This window comes from Ambystoma mexicanum, chromosome 2q (assembly GCF_040938575.1).
Source record: "Ambystoma mexicanum isolate Mex_15411 chromosome 2q, UKY_AmexF1_1, whole genome shotgun sequence".
In the NCBI taxonomy this organism is placed as follows: domain Eukaryota; kingdom Metazoa; phylum Chordata; class Amphibia; order Caudata; family Ambystomatidae; genus Ambystoma; species Ambystoma mexicanum.
Window position 1 is genome coordinate 638952033 of NC_090924.1, and position 17693 is coordinate 638969725.

General features: G+C 45.5%; 1 protein-coding gene across 11 annotated transcripts in view; it reads right to left on the reverse strand.

Annotated features, from left to right (window-relative positions):
• CIITA (class II major histocompatibility complex transactivator) overlaps positions 1–17693 on the reverse strand; it is an 807875-nt gene that overhangs the window by 539574 nt on the left and 250608 nt on the right. For 2 of the 11 annotated variants that reach the window (XM_069647818.1, XM_069647814.1), the window contains exon 1: positions 9442–9619. The exons of the other annotated variants lie outside the window; for them this stretch is intronic. The gene's annotated coding sequence lies outside the window, so the exon portion shown is untranslated. Of the gene's footprint in view, positions 1–9441; positions 9620–17693 lie in introns of those variants that run through there. 11 annotated transcript variants of the gene reach the window in all.

Consider the following 17693-nt stretch of genomic DNA (forward strand, 5'->3'; position numbering starts at 1 on the left):
TCTCTCCTTGCCTCAACCTCTCAACTTCTCCTCCTCAGAGATCTCAACATCCTCCTGGATGCTTCTAACCCCTCCTTGGGGCTCTTTCGAGAGCTCTGTGACGCTCTCGCTCTCTTTCTATTCTACCCTCTGGCCCGACACACTCTGATGGGAACACCCTGTATATTCTCATCTCTTCAGACATCCCCACCTCTAACCCTATCACCACTCCTCTCTCTTAGACAGACCACTTTCTGCTCTCCTCTCACCAGACGCTCTATGTCCCCGAGGTGAAGCCGACCCCAGCACTGCCATCCACCTTCTCGGTCATCCAGGCCATGAAGCGCGTGTCAGTGGAGGCTTTTGCTGCTGCTTTCTCTCCTCCTACAGCTGACTCACACTTTGACACAGCCCTCTCCAACCTGCATGTCTATATCTCTAACACTCTTGATGTCCTTGCCCCTGTTATGAGGATCCGTTTGAAGCCCACATCCAAGTGCGACTCTTGGTACGACTCCAACCTCACCACCCTTATGCGCAAGTGTAGGGTGGTTGAGAGGAAGTGGAGGGCATCAGGCTCATCCTCAGACAAACTGGCCTGCTGCCTGCTCCAGAGGCAATACAGACTCTCTGCCCTGTCCAAGAAGAGAGCTTACATTCAAGCCCACGTCTCTGTGGCCTCTAACAACACGACTGAACTCTTCAAAATCTCCAAGGAGCTGGTCAATCCTGCTGCAGTCTCCACCTCTCATGATCCCTCCCAGGCCCTTGCTTCTCACTTCACCAGTAAGACTCAGGACATTTTGTACTCTCTCTCCTCTTCCTCTCCCTCTACCCTCTCAGCCCCTCTCCAGCTGTCTCTCCTCCTCCTTGCTCTTCTTTCCCTGTGTTCTCTCCTGACGATATTTCTAGAAACAAGTCCAATCTATGAATGTCTCGTCCAAGCAGGTGCTCCCCTGCTCCCCCAGAACCATCAGGGACCACATCTACACCCTTGCTGCAGCCTTGGCCAATTTCTGCAATCACTCTTTTGCAGTGGAACGTTCCTGTCCCCCCCCTAAAGCACTCCTTTGTGCACCCCATCCTTAAGAAGCCCTCGGCCGATCCTTCCTCTCCAGCAAAGTATCACCCGATCTCGAACACTCCTTTCCTGGGCAAACTCCTGGAAAAGCTGGCCATTTCCAAGCTTACTCTCCATACTGACTCTGTTGTTTGTCTCCTTGATCACCAGTCTGCTTTAGAGCAGGCAGAAGCATGGAAACTGCTCTCCAGAACACCCGTGAAGACTTGCTCTCTAATCTCGACTCTAGCCTTCCTTCTGTCCTCATCCTCCTTGATCTATCCTCTGCTTTTGACACCGTCAACCACGCCATCCTGATCAGTCGTCTCGGTGACAACCTGGGCATCACGGGTCAGGCTCTAGCCTGGTTGACATCCTTCCTCTCTGATCGACCCTTCCAGGTCCAATTGGATGCCTTTCTCTCCACCACCTCTCTCTCAACATGTGATTTTCCCCAGAGCTCTTTCTTCTCATCCTGGCTCTTCAACCTTTACTTGGCACCTCTGGCCCACCTCATCTCTACCTTCTCTCCTAACTTTCATTGTTATGCGGATGACAATCACCTTCCTTCAGGCTCTCCTCAGCCTCCTGTCCTCTCTCGCTCATTCCTGACCGTCTATCCGCGATTCAGGAAGGGTGTGCCTCCAACGATCTCTGCCTTATTGCCAGTAAAACTGAGATCCTTCTCATTGGGACTCCCGTTCCTGCTTTCCATCTTTTACTCTGGCCACCCTCGTTGGGCCCTCTACCTGCACCTTCCTGCAAGGCAAACAACCTTGGGGTCATCTTCGACTCCACCCTCTCCTTCTCTCCTCCCATCACGGGCATCTCTAAGATATCCCACTACCAGCTGAACCTCCTCAGAGGTATTCTTCCTTTTCTCACTTTCCACCAAAAGCTCACTGTCTCCAGAGCTCTGGTTCCCTCTAGGCTGGACTACTGCAACAGCTTCTTTCTAAATCACTCTGCCTCTACTCTTCGCCCTTTCCAAATAATCCAGAACAGGACTGCAAGACTTGTCCTTGGCCTCAAGCCCAGGGGTTGTATCTCTCCAACCCTGAAATCTCTCACTGGCTCCCGGTGGCTGCAAGGATCAAGTTTAAGACCTTCTGCATTGTCCACAAGGCTTTTTGGGGCTGGAACCATACTGCATCCAACTCTCTTTTCCTAAGCATTTTCCTTCTCAGGTCCTCCGCTCACCCACCTCCAACTCTCTGAGGGTCAAATGCTTCTTCAGGCAGGGAGTGGGGGTAGATCTCTGTCTTCTACTGGGGCCTCCCTCTGGAACAGCCTCCCTGCCTCTCACAGACTTGAGCAGGACCACCTAAGGTTCCGGTATTACCTCAAGACCTTCCTTTTCGCTTCTGCTTTCTCTCTCTCTCTCCCATGCTGATGTACCTGACTAATGTGCTAACTGGTTATCTGGCCACCTTCTGAACTTTAACAGGAACCAGGCTCGTTCAAGACCAGTAGTCCCCTGCACTGCCTCTGGGCCTCCCACGCACTTAGGGACTGTATCTGCAACCCTACAGTCCCCTGCTCCTTGCATGTACGTGAGCCAGCCACTCCAGCAGCACATACTTGAGCTTGCATATTGCACTCTCTCCCCTCCCTCTCCCTGGCACTTCTCTCCCTTCCCCCTCGCACTTGCATGATTTGAATGACACAAGGCCTAGATCATTTGTTTTGTCCTCCCTTTGTCTCCCCTTCCTTGTCTTGTCGCGCCTAGAAACACTTGTGTACAGGCACGTTATAAACGACTTTTATCGTATCATATCCATGATAAAGGTCGGTTACCCAATTTCCAGGGAAAGTTGTTTATTCAGCCAGCGCATTTGGGGAAACCACAAGATAGAGATTAAACAGTGTGGGGGCCAAAACACATCCTTGTTTTACTCCTCTTCCGGTAGGGATTTCCATAGTCAGTTCCCCCATGCTGTTCACTCTAGTATTGCTCAAAAGACCTTCAGGCACTCACATTTTCCTTAGCTTGTCCCAAAGTTTCAGACGACTCATAGTGTCAAATGCAGATGTAAATCAACATTCAAAACGTAGAAAGGTGGAGTGGAAGCCCACCTCGCATTCTGTATTAAAGTATTTAGTACAAGAATGTTACGTATTATGGAAGACCAAGCCCAGAATCCTGTTTGGTAATCACTAAGTATGCTCAATCATTGAGTGAACATTTTACTAGGAACATCCAAGCGGGAGAGCAGACGATAGTAGGCCAGGTCTGCACGTGCTCTGTTAAAAATAACCGGGACAAGTATAGCTTTCTTCCACGAATCACTAGAATCAGTAGATTAATATGGAATGCTAGAAATACCAAGATGTTTAATGATCACCTGGAGTATGTCCCAGGAGGAAATGATTTAGCCCATATCTTTCCCTCAAGAAACTATTTGGATTTCTTATTGGACTCATTTAAACATTCTAGTACTGAGCAGAAATCACAACCTAAATGTAAGCACGCATTTGATACGTTCAAAAGCAAAAGAGGCTGCTCTGCGCTAGTTTGAGAAAGCTGGATCCTTGCTACTCTACACAGACTTATTTGAATTCTAGAACCCTTAAACAAAGATATCAAAATTAGTTGTTCCGATATAAAAACATGTTAATTCAACGAGACTCTGAAAGTATGTTAAGGGCTTTAGAGTCCAAGAATGTATCAGCTTTTTGAAAAGTCTTAAATGTTGATTCTATTTTACAAGCTGCATCGCTAATTAACCCAATCTCAGAGACGCTGTGGGTAGAGAAGATTCAGCAGACATATTCTATAAAGACAGTGACTGTGTATCCTTATAATATCTGTCCATCTCCTACCTGCACATTAACATTTGATGTGGATGACATCCACAGCCTTATTTGCAAGTGTAAAAACGTGTGTGCCTCAGGGCCCAAGGGGTTAACTAACATCACCCTGAAGAGCAATCCTGTCCTGTGGGCTGAGATTCTCTCAGTCATTTCTTCACATATTTTAAGATTTTGACGGTTGCCCACCTCTTCGAAAACATCTATAGTGGCTCCAATTTTTAAAAAGTGTGATTGATTAAATCCCCTTAACTAACGGTCCATTGCCCCCCTTGATGTTCCTAGTAAGATTTTTACTTTTTTGGTGTGGGTTTACCTCCATAAATGAACAAAGGATAGTGCACAATTCAATCAATTTCAATCTGGTTTTATGAAGGGATCAGGAACATTCTTGAATGTTTTTTTGGTCAACCTCCTCAAGGAACGAACCCTTAGTAAAGATGCATTGCTGTATGTTACCTTTGTTGATTTTGCTCTGGCTTTTGACAGTGTCAACAGATTTCTATTGTGGAATAAGCTGCTAAAGTGGGGCTGTCCCCCATACTTGTTAGACACTCTTAAATTCACTCCATCAAGACGCCACTGTATGTGTCAGGCTAAATAGGTAAGGCTTGTTATCTTCACTGGTGCCCACAGAGTGTGGGTGGAAACAGGGATGTGTCTTGGCACCGATCCTTTTCAACTTCAGTATTGCTGATTTGTGGTTGGCTTTGACCAAAGTAAGATCTTTCCCCCATCACTTGGGTTCCACTTCTGTGAGCTGGCCAATATATGCAGATGATCAGGTTCTTTTGGACCAGACTCCCATTGGGCTTCAACGCCAGCTCAACAAGCTGCAACCTCATATCAAAAGCAATGATCTATCTATTAATACGGCCAAAACAAAGATCTTGGTCATGAGACCATCAAAAAAAAGAGCTAAGATTTCGTACACTTGGCATTTAAATTGTGTGCTCTTAGAAGTGGTCTAGTCTTTCATCTATTTAGGCTTTATGATCTCCAAAGGAGCCTGTAATTCAAACTTGATTACTGTGTTAAAGCAGAGGACATAAAAGTTATCTTCTCAAGCTTGCTTGGTTAATAAAAATGTCAGCCACTTGTCTTATTGACCTATTCTGGAGTTCTATAAGTTGTTCCAATTTTAACATTTGGAGCAGAAATTCTTCTAGCCAACTCCGCTTTCCTTTAGGCGACTCTGGAGGGGTTATTCTGGTGAAGAGTTTTCCATTTAACGGGCACTGTTCCTGCCCTGATTCTGCAATAGGAATTGAGAGCAATGGTAAATTGGAAAACTCTCTCTTTGTTCAGCAAATTCTTAATGGCGGAAGGAGGTTGTAGTGGTGAACGATCTTCTTTGGACTAATAAGAGCGAGACCGCAATGGTTTGGAAGGAGCAGTGTCTTGACACACTAACTTCTATTGAGGCCTCTACTGACATGCTTATTTCAACCTCAGCGGTCATTATGAAGATTGTGGCTTGACAATTGAATAAGTAACAAAAGAGATTGTAAAAACGATAGGTTATTCTCGTATGTTAGAGCCGAGGAAAAGGCGCTCAATATTGTGCCTCGCTACTTACAGAAATGATGGCAGGACCAATTCCATAGAATTCGTCTTAATTTATTCCCCCAAATGAGGACTTTGGGGCCCACTTAAAGATAGAAATACACCTTAGAACTTGTCATTTTTGTAATGATCAGAATAAGAGTGAAACCCTGGACAACCTTTTGGCTGAATGCCTGGCTTGATAGAACTTAGACAGCTGCATTGTAGGCACCTACTGCTGAGCTATGTACTGTGTTTTGTACTACTATCTGTGATATTGTGAAACGTTCGCTGTGAACCATAACACAATTAAATACATTTTAAAACATTAACATCAAATGGCGCAATTAATGGAATATGAGGCATGCTAAAAAACATACTATCCAGTGCCTGAAAGAGGCTGTTTGCATAATCTAACTTTTATAAATGGAATGCATTGTTTCTTTGTGAGCACTCTGAACACATACGTGCAAAAGTATGAAAGATAAACCATCACCATTTTATAACACATAAGAAATTATTTTAAAAACTCTGAAGAAATATGTCAATTAAAGTTTCAGATAAGGAGCTGAAACGCAAGTTATGTTCTTTGCTCTATAACATCTCTCTAAACTACTCAGCACGTTACTTTAATAAAATTTAAATCATTTTTCATAGCACGCTTAATACCAGTACCGTTCTCTAAGCAAAGGACCGGGATTTGAACTTGTGTTGCTCTGCATTATTTTGCTTCCAAGACCAACCCATTGTCTTTAGACATACATTGGAAACTATTTCACGAAGCAGGTGTAATTTCATACCATATTGTTTCTTAGCTTCCAGGACTTGCCCCACACTGGCATAGAACCTCTCACCTACGTTCTCCACATGTGTTGCAGAGTATTCCGCAATGCAAATAAGGAAAGGGCCATATGTAGAATGTTCCCAACATTGGCATGCGTGCTGGACCATGGAGGATGGAGGATAGAACAAACAAATAGAATTGGTGGAGACCCTTTCTACTGGCACTATTTGGTATTCCAGACTGAAAGCATGTTTAGTTTAACCAGAGTAAGCTGGCATCTATGCCAAATCAATAATGTCTAAGCAGTCTGCTCATCCTGGAGAATGTTTACAGGACCACCTGTTTAGACAAATGTGCATTTCTTTAACCTTTTGTGTGCACCTATGACATATGTGTACATTTTGGGGGACTGGGCAGTAAGCCCTGTGACCAGCCCAAGTCCCTGCGAAGCCATTTAACCTTGTCTCCATTTATATTTACTTCATGGGGTAACATATCTCACATGTGTTTAGGGTTATCATGGCCGCTATGCTACTTGTGTAATTATCATGTGCAGTAGGCAAGCATATCTGACTGCAGGTGCGGCCAGCCAAGCCTATTCAGCTATTTAGTCCGCCTCTTTCCCCTCTTCATTTGGACTCCCTACTCGTTATGGTCTCCAGCTTTACCACATTTTAGTTTGGTACATTACTAAAGCCAGTGTCACATAACTGCATATTCTTCAAAGGTCAACCTTTTGGGATGCCCATGGTGGCCATGCCGAATTTTAAGGGCATGCAGTATTTCAGCAAATTTCTGGCCCCTTCAGCCACAGGGGCCTGGTTTTCATCAGGAGATAGGGCTGTGTCATTTGGGGCTAGTTTTTATTTGAGTGAATGTGGTGTGAGAACATCAATGTTTTCCTCATTGTTTCCCATGAAAGCTGCTCAAGCTTGACAACACCCATGGCCGGACAATAGTCTCCAAAGGTGAAGAGTGTTGTCAGTCAGGGCACAAGCTACAAACCGTCCAGAATGTGGTCACCAGATTACTTCTTAAATGAGACAAATTTTAACCTATATCCCATAGGTCGAACGAACTTCATTGCCTTCCAATTAAGCAGAGAATTCAATTTAGGACTCTATGTTTAATAAATAAATCCATCCACGTCCAAAGCAACAGACTTCTCTCTAATAGTGTCATGAACTACAGAACACGCCCCTTTTGGACTTCCTGGTCCTTGTCTCAACGGGGTTTACACTCCCTTGTCCTCCCAACATGGCTGTCCACTGTGAAGCACCTACCTCGCTCTACGCCTTGGACGTAGCGTGTTCTATTAATAGACCACGCCTCCTGCGGCTCCGCGTGTCTCAATGCTATTGCGAAGTAGCGACCAGACGTGTGCTCCGTAGCTCGCGGTATTGTTTTCCTTGCTTCTTTCCAGCCAACCCCATTCCTAGTCCCTTTCCTCCATTTCTTGATTCCTGGACTCGTGTGCTAGTAGCGCACTCTGTACATTTCCCGGATTCCTGGATCTTTGCATCCCGGAACTTTGAACGCACGCTGGAGTCGGAAGAGACTCGTGCAGCCTTATTCAAGACTTGATCCGTCCGCAAGAAGGCATCGATCAAGAAATCCAACAAAGATCGAACTCAGGTGAGAAGGGGGGAACTCCTTGACAAATAGAATTCTACACAAACCTGCTGGAGACCCTTGTTCTCAGAATGCCACCTTTCTAAAAATACCATAAACATAAGAAGGAACATTTAGGTGGAAAATCTTTCATGTTACAGGCTTCCAAACTCTGGAATAAACTCCTGACTATATTACGGAACGAGTCGCACGGCACACCAAATTTCATCCAACAGTCAACCACTAATGCTAAACATTTATTTTTAGGCAGGACAGATCTATGTTATTCCCCACAACTTCCCGCACCAGTGTGCTTTGCCATCTTGCTCTGGAAATCCCCCCTGCCTCTCGGCCTGCCACACAGTCTTCAACCTGCCTTTAGCCCAGGAGCACAATCTCTATCCTATGCGTTTATGATATGCTGAGTCAGGTGGGACGTGGGTAGAATTTCTGTGCTCCCTCCGGCTACTCTGCTGGGCAGAACTGGTTCTCACCTAACCACTCCATTAGAGATTTATTTATTAATGTGATATAGTTTAAATATAAACTTTACACATAATTATAAAACTTAACTTACAAAGAAATTAAGTATCACATAATTATCAACAAAAAAATGAAATATGACATTCATAAATAGTTTATCAAAAATGAATTTCACATTTCATAAAATGTCACAAAGAAACTAGTTAATTTCACCAGATAGCTTTCCGTACGTACTAGATGGTAATAGCTACAATTATAGTTCTGTTTGTAAGATTTAGAGATCTCAATAGAGGGCAGCATAAAGATGATAAGGCGCCATCTTGTAGGCCCCCGCTTACTTATCCAAGGGCGTCTTTATCACAAAAATTCTTGTTCCAGATTAGTAGAGGTGATTATATAAAGGTTAGGATTCAGATTCTATTTAATCCTTGTAAACATCTTCCTTTAAAGACAATCTAGATCAAATCCGGGTCTGATTTCTGATTGAAAATTAAGATCAGAGTGCGCACAAAGCAGTTTTTAATATATTTTCACTCACAGCACGTATCTCCATGCAGTATTTTCTCTGAAAAGGTTCATCCACCCAACACAGAGCTGTCCGAAGCTGCAGCCATCTTGGCTTCAGCTCTCAAGCGCGACTCACCACTTGATTATTTTGGTGTGATTGAAACATTCTCTTTATTGAATGCCTCATCTTCCTTCAGTTCTTTATTTGTTTGACACCTAAAGTCATATCACACAGGTGGCAGAATTGTGGCTCTGTTATTTTGGATATGGTAACAGTTATGCTGTGACCGCTATAGGTTGAACTAATACATTTTCATAGAATAGCTAGCTAGACGAGGAAAAGGGACACAGTGATAATGCTCTGATTACTTTCTGGCAATCTTCATAACACTGAGTCTTCCTCGTCACACTCCATGATTCCCCTGCAGCCACCCGTCCCGTTTTGATGTTCTTCAACCACTGCCACACTCCTTTATGCCCAATGCAGGGGAATGGTCGACTCTATATGTAATAGGACTACCATAGTGGTCTATTTCCCTGACATGTGTCACCCTCATGGCAAAAGTAATCTGGACATTAGCCTTTACCCTTTCTTCCAACGCAATCTAGTCAGCGGATTCCTCGCGGTAACACAACACAGGAAAGTAAGAGTTTGCTTTACCAATCTTCATTTCCCTCGGTCTGTCCCAGCACATGGCTCCGAATAGCAGAGTTGTCAAGCAGCGCGTGCGTAACTAGGCTCAACAGAAATCCGCCCACAGGTCCACCACACTCTCTTCGCACTCATCCAGATACCGGATCTGTACAACTGCTCACTTCAAATAAAGGTATGCCTTGCCATGTCAACGCCCTACCCACAAAGGCGATCGTTTACATCCACGTGACAAGCCGGGCATTTAATTGGATGCGGGCATTGGAAATCCCCTTGCTAATGTAAAAGTGAAACTAGTAAAGGGTGTAGAAACAACAGCATCCTCTGCACGACAAATTAGAATAATATCTCAGCGCTGCACTAGCACAACAACCCAGACCAGCGCTGCATGTCTTTCACTCTCTCTCCTCAGACACAAAAATGCACACACACGCTCTCTCTCTCTCCCTCTCTCTTCGTATCTCTTTGTTTCACTTTATTATGACCCCGCCTCTCTCCCTCTCCGTTTCTGTGCGGGTGGGTTGACAGATGCATGTTTGCTAGAAGCACTCTATCAGTTGCTGACCGCAGCGTTACCAGAGCAAAAACTCAGAGATCTTCATGGGGAGGCTGTTTTCTTTTGCAAAATAAGCTAAAACAAAAGGAATGCTCTTCATTGTACTAACAATGGAAAGTAGCTCTTTTTAAAATGTTAACTATTCATTTTTAATGATCACTTCTAGCATATGCTGTATTCACAATCAGAACATCACACTTGTCCTGCAAAGCAAACCACATTATCAAAACCCACAGTGATCATGTACATTTTCTAGTAGGTTATCAATCCGAAATGGGCATTCTGGCACTCTTTCCAAATACCCCCAATAGAAAGAGGAAGGAGGCAAATGGAGCTTAAAATCAAAGAGCATTTCGAGAACATAAGAATAACTACTGATCTTTGTATTTGAAAAAATATGTTTGTGAAAAAAAAGGATGTGTGCTTGAAACACGAAATGCACACATCACACTGAGCTTGGTGCTCTTTTCATTTTTCACGACACACAAACAAACATTTTTTTACATCTGTTTATTCCCCTTGAACTGCAGAACTAATTAAATCTTTATGCATTCGTTGTCATATCCTGGCCAAGTTACAATATTTCGCTGCCAACAGCTACAACACACGTAAACAGCATACATAACAACAGCTTGCCTTACACTACCATGACTAAACAATAGAATTATACATTTATCAAAGAGAGCATCCAGAGTCCAGCCCTGTCCACTACCGATGGCGCATTCCCTCCAAAATCCTCCATCTGTTCCCGCAGACAGGTGTCATTCCCCCTCCATCCACAAGCATTCCCTGCTTTAAAAACCCCAGTCTCTCAGGGAGGCATGTAGTCTGAAGGAAAGAGAATTGGCTGTCGAAGTGCATTCCAAGCCATGACGTTGTGGGTCAGCTCACACATACCTCTGCAGAGAGTCCTAAATCACATTGTGGTCTCAACTGGTGACCATCGTCTAGGTTCATTCGACAACGATTCTACCTGTAGACCCATTGAGTACTTCCACGTCATGGCAATCCTGCGCTTCGTCACAATGCAGGCCAAATTAATCAGCGTGGTTACATGCTTAGCGGTACACGGCAAAGAGAACACACCCAATGAATTTGATAACCCTGCCCATTTCGAGCTCTAATTGCAGACCAAAATTGTTCTATCACCGGAACCGTCTAAAGCATATGCATCATGATCACCTTGGCGTTTGCACATATAGGGCAGTAGGGAGATGTCGACCCACAGTCATGTAGCACGTACAATTGAATAAGCTTAAACCGGGCATTCCTACACACCCTTTTGGTGTAAAGCAGTGCATTTGCCTATTCTGTTTCCACAAGTTCTCTTCCTAGATCCTGTTCCCACTTGCATTTGCCTTTCACCTTGAGCTCCCCCTTTTGCAGTCTAAGTAGCACCCCCCATATAATCTAGAAACCTCATGTCCCCCTTCTGTCAGGTCATATAATAATCTCAGAGTAGCATCTGCTCCTAAATCATCTGGGAATCCCTGACATCGGGCCCGAGCATATTCGATCAATCTCATATGCGTCAGAAATTGGCCAACATACATCCCACCTTCAGCCACCCATTCCGAGGACTCCAGCAACGTACCATCCCGGAACAAGTCCTCCCACACAACTCCTCTGTAGTGAGGCCTGAAAGTCTTTAGATCCCCGGTCCATGTCCATAAACAGAAGCCAGTGGTAAATTTGGGTAATAGGGCTCACGAACATCAAGTAGCTTCCGGACCCTGGACCATACCTTCTTACCTAGCAGTAGCATGCATGGACAATCGAAAATTATTTTCTCATCCACCCATTGCACATCTTTTAGCAGGTATGGCCACACTGCTGTCTGTAGTAGTGTTGTGTCCAATGTGGCCTCATCAGACAGCCACCAAGCCATGAACTTCATCTGGCCAGCCAAATAGTATAGTTCAAAATGCAGCAGTTTCACACCACCATCCACATAGTCCATACACAAGGTGCCCAGTGCAAGCCCATGCCTTCCAGACCCCCATGGAAAACCACTCACCATAGCGTTAAGCGTTCCAAAGAAAGCCCTTGGAATGTCAAAAGGAACATTAATGAAATAATATAACAAGCGGGGGAGAACCACCATCTTGATTAATGCAGCTTGGCCCATCACAGGCAAGGGCAGCTTTTTCCCGAATCCCATTGACTTCTCGATGCCTCGCAGTGCTCTCAGAGTGTTTTGTTTATGCGAGGACCACACCTCATGGCATATACTTACCCCCAAATATCGGAAGGTGCCTGTGGCCCACCTCCGTCCAAGGTCAGGCAAGTGCACCTCGTCTCTGCCTGCTAGGTCAGCCATCGGGAAAATGCATGACTAACTTTGGTTCATGGTTATTTCTGAGAGCACTGAAACAATATCAAAGACCTCAAGTATGTATTTCAAATTTACTCTCTGGATTTTGGACATAGAGCAGCATGTCATCTGCAAATAGTGAAATGACATGCCTGGTTCCATCCACGTCAACACTGCCTCATCAAATTCCATCATCAAAACCTCTGCAAGGGGCCCCAGAGCTAGAGTAAAGAGCAGGGGGGATAGAGGGCATCCCTGCTTCGTGTCCCTTTTTTAGGTCCCTTTCCTTCGATATGTATTTACCCATCCATACCTTGGCTTTAAGCGCTGTATATATCAATTTCACCTACCTCTGGAACCTATCCCCTCACCTCAGTGTTCAAGAGCTGCATAAAGCCACTACCAGTGTACCAAACCAAATGCTTTAATTGTGTCTAGGGAGACCACTGTACAGTGATCCTCCCGCAGTCCATAAATCTAAAATTCCACAAGGTACTCCTGCACAGGACAAACCCTGTCTGGTTCGGATGTTTAAGGGTCCCCATCACCCACCTTAGCCTCCCTTCAAGGAGAGCAGTGAGAATCGTACAATACTGATTTGTATCATACCAAAATGTCGACACAAACTTTCAGACATATACAATACTGCTCATATGCGTCGTACCAAAATTCGGACTAATTGTACACAGACCAAGGGGAGCTGGGGTTGCGTGGGTGTCCCCTGCTCTCCTTGTTCAGTGTAGTGGGTATCCCCCGCTTTCATTAAATGAAAAGCAGGGGACAGGAAAGTCAAAATAAAATGTTTTTAAAAAAAGTCCTGTGGTGCCACCTCCGTCCCACGTTAAGTGGGAGGGACCTGACGTTGCAGGGATAAAGGGTAGTCGGCGGCACACACAAGTGTGCCGCTGGAAGGGCAATAGAAAAGAAAAGGGTACGCGGGTATGGTGAAAAGGGAATAGGTGATCTATATGAGCACTGCGCCACGCCGTAATTGCAGTCAGCATTTTGTTTATCGACATTTTCGTCAGAGTAGTAATGACATAGATCCTCCTGATTCACCAACGAGAGCAGCCTGTAAGATTTGCAGTTCTTTTGCGGCCTATCAGGCTTAAGTATCTGCACTATGATCGTCATTCTCATACTCAGAGGGTGTATACTCTGCTCATAAACCCCCACAAACGTCTCCTACAGCCTCAGGTTTGCCTCTGTTGTGTATTTCCTGTAAAACTCTGCCAGAATGGCCTCCCCACAGAAGTTTTACCAGTCAGCAGAGACAGGATCACTGCCCTCAGTTCCTCCTCAGTTAGTGGGGCATCCAATAAATCTACCTGTTCCTGCTGCAGTCGTGGTAGTTTAATCTGGGAAGTACGTGTTCAATCTCCCATACCTTCTCCTTCCCATCTACTCCATATAAGGCGACATAACATTTCTGAAAGATTTGGTTAATCTCCCTTTGAGACCTCCATAACTCGCCACATTCATCCGTCAGTGAGCTTATCATTGCAGGTGGCATTTCCCTGCGACATAGCCACACCAGCATCCTGCCAGTCTTGTCTCCCAGCTCATGCAACTTTTCCGTAAACTTTGCGAAATCATGTTTACTAAGCCTCTCCCATTTCACAATGCAGCTATCTTGACAGAACGTCCATCCCCTCTGCCAGTGTCCACTTAAAAAAAATTCGACAATTCTATCTGCCATGTGGTCACTAAATTGTCCACCTGTCAATGCTTCCGTCCCTCAATTTCCACATTTGAATCAGGGACAGGCTGATGTCCGTCTGCCAGGTAATAAGTCACAGAGCATGATCTGACAGCGTCCACCCCATGTAAGTGGTGTTAATAAATGGAGTAGGTAGTTAATGCGTGTGTGAACCTTATGTGAACTTAAGAAATATGAGTAAGCCCTACGGTCCCCATTCATCCACCTCCAGACTTCCACAAGCTCCAGATCTACCAGTAATTTTCCAAGAACACTTGCCGGCAGTGCAAGCCTCACATATTTAACATCAATTCTATCTAGTCTTGGGTCCAGCGTGCAATTAAAGTCCCGTCCCCAAATCCACATAACTTCGTGATAGAGTGTAAGCCACGAATACAATCAGCGGAAGAAACATGTGGCATCATGATAAGGTGTGTAAGTATTGACAATACACACTTCACTGTTTTCCACGAATCCATGAACAAAGATCCTACCCTGATCGTCAGTGTATACTACCCGTAGTTTAAAAGGTACCAAGGGTGTTACCCAAATCAGGACACCCCTAGATTGCATAGAATAAGTCACCCTGTATCCGCCCTGCACATTTCCCTACAATAGTAGCCTGCTTGCCAGCTGTAAAATGTGTTTCCTGCAGAAGAGCTACCCCCACTCCCTTTCTGTGCAGGTACATGCCCAAACTGTTGGGCTTAATGTAACTGTTCAGCCCCCGTACATTCCAAGAGACCACATTCAATATGCTAGCATATAACCACATTTGTTGACACTCCCCAGCACCTTCCAGGCGTCTCACTCACCCCTCCTGTGCACCAAGTGGCAATCCTGGCAGCAGTAAAAGTCCCCAGTCCACATCTCACCTCTTTTCGTAAGTACATGTCCCAATTCCACCCTCCCACTCATGGTCTCCCCATCCCATCGATCCATTCCAATACAGAGACATTCTCCCTTCAACTCCTCAACAATGACCCAGCAGCGTTCCAGAAAGCAACCAAATCTCAACAATAAAACCAACAATACAAAACCCCAGCCCAATTGTGCCAATAATGGTATTTCAGCGTACCTGCCCTTCCCTATCCACCCTGCTTTTGGGTAGCAGGTGGCAATAAAGTACCAAAAACAATGGTACTCTCAAGGTATATCTTAACTGGGGGGAGTCTCAACCCTAAGGCACAACAACAAAAGTAACGTCAACAAGCTTGTGTCCCCCACACAAGCCCCCAACCCATCAGCAAATTCTTACCTGTGTTGTAGCTCAGCATTCCAGCTCTGCTCCCAGCCACCAAGCATGTCAATATTAGCCAATATCCCATTCATCTGTTAACATCCCCCTTATCTCTGATTGGGTCTATTTTATTGGCATCCATCCATTGATTAACTTCTTTAGGGCTTTCAAAAAGGTGGGCTTTCTCATTATATAGAACCTTTAGCTTAGCAGAGTAAAGTAGCATGTATCTCAGACTTTGTTGTCGCAGTCAGTCTTTTGTCGGGTCTTTGTCACTGCACCAGCACAGTGTAGTCCGGGTAAATAACCAGCACCAAGGACGCCCTGCATATAGTGCACCTGCCCTTGAGAATGCCAAAATCTGTTCTGTGTCCTTGAAATTAAAAGTCTTCGCAATCAACAGTCTCAGAGGTGCTGGTGGCCACCTGGCCAAGGATCTATGTGCCCTTTCAACTGTAAATCCCTGTGTCAATTTACCCGGTTTGACCTACTGGAGAAGCATATTTTCCAAGTGGGTAGTGCGATTGCTGCCTTCCTCACCCTTCGGGAGGCCCAGGAGCCTGGTTTTAATCCTGCGGGCCCTCCCCTCAGTGTCTTCAGTTCTGTGTTCCAGGACCATCACCTTTGTTGTCAAATCTTGTACCATTGACTGAAATTCTTTGGTGACACTCATATTTATTTTCGTCCATGTTTGACTCAGCTACCCCAACCCTTTCTGCAAGCGAGCATACATCCTGCCTGAGTAGGCCTGCGTCAATTTTCACCTCATCAATTTTTACTTCCAAGGATGATCTCAGGGCTGCTATGCCCTCTAGGATTTGGTTTTCATCCTCCTGCAACATAGGTGGGGCCAGCGCGGCCATTCTACCTCCCGGAGGCCTCCATTTTAGCTTGTTTGACTCTTCCCATGGGTCTTCAATCTGGCATGGGTAACTTTCAGTCACCACCTCCGTTAGGCAATGTGTGCCCTTCATTAGACCATAGGCTTTAGTCACCTCCTATACAAACCCCCAGCCACCAATCCCTTTTTTTCTATAATAAGCATCTTTATATATGACTGATTGCGTGGGGCACTAGGTGACACAGTTCATACATAAGTGGTGCTGCCGCCTCCTCAGATCGCATGTGTGATGCTAATAATGGCCGATAAAAGATATGGTGTGAACGCCACCTCCCCCAGCAGCCATGTTATCCAGACAATTGTTCTCAGCCGCACTTACATCAGGCAGAGGCTGTCGTTTTGCCTGCCCGCTCTATCCGCTGTCGTGTTTCTCCGCCAACCAACCCACGCACCAGGTATTCATCCTCCTGCAACATAGGTGGGGCCAGCGACGCCATTGTACCTCCCGGAGGCCTCCATTTTAGTTTGTTTGACCCTTCCCATGGTTCTTCGGACTGGCATGGGTCACTATCAGCCACCACCTTCATTAGCCAATGTACGCCCTTCGTTAGACCATAAACTGTAGTTTCCTCCTACACAAATCCCCAGCCACCAATCTCTTTTCTTCTATAACAAGCTTCTTTATATATAACTCTGAGTGTGAGGGGTACTAAGTGACACAGTTCATGCATAAGCGGCGCTGCCGCCTCCTCATATCAAATGTGCGCTACTAATGATGGCTGATAAAATATGTAGTTTGTCTGCCGCCTCCCCCAGCAGACACTTCATCCAGGCAATTGTTCTCAGCAGCACTTATATCAGGCATAGGCTGCCGTTTTGCCTCCCTCCTCTATCCGCTGCCACGGTTCTCTGCCGACCAAACCACGCATAAGGATTCCCCCTACATGATACTGGGTCTCAGGCAGCAGTCAGGGGTTCACGACTCCCTGACTTGATCACAGACGGGCTTGTCTGGCCCTCATCCCGCACCCTCCTGGAATCTCTGTTCACAGGGCCTGTCACTCATGCAGCCTTGAGTCACAGGATCTTGCGCACAGAGCTTACCCAAGCCTGGGGTTGGGCCATAGCCGTACTGCCTGAACGATTGGTAGTGTGCCATTGGGCTCTCCATTCAGGGTGCCATTTTGTCTTGCACCCACGCGTTCCTCCTTCTCCGATTCTCAGCACCCTCTGAACACAGCCACCAACTTTCATCTGCAGCAGTCCATAGTCATACAGTGCCCCTACATAGCCTGCTGGGATTCTATTAACGAGCTGTCATGGGGGGCTAATCCAGAGAGGATCTATCAGGAGCTCAAAGAGAACACGTTCTTACTCGATGGCTGCTGGCCTCGCCCCCAAACACACATTAACATTTCGTTAACCGTGACAACTCTGACTTTCTCACCCAATTCCACATTTTGTGTGAAGACCTCCTTCTGTCAGAAGGGTTGTATACGAATTGTTCGTTTTACAACTGTTCGAATTACAATTGACCTTTTCACAATTGACCGAATTGTGAAGGTCAATTGTAACATATATGTGGGGGGAAACCCCCCACAACCCTGCACC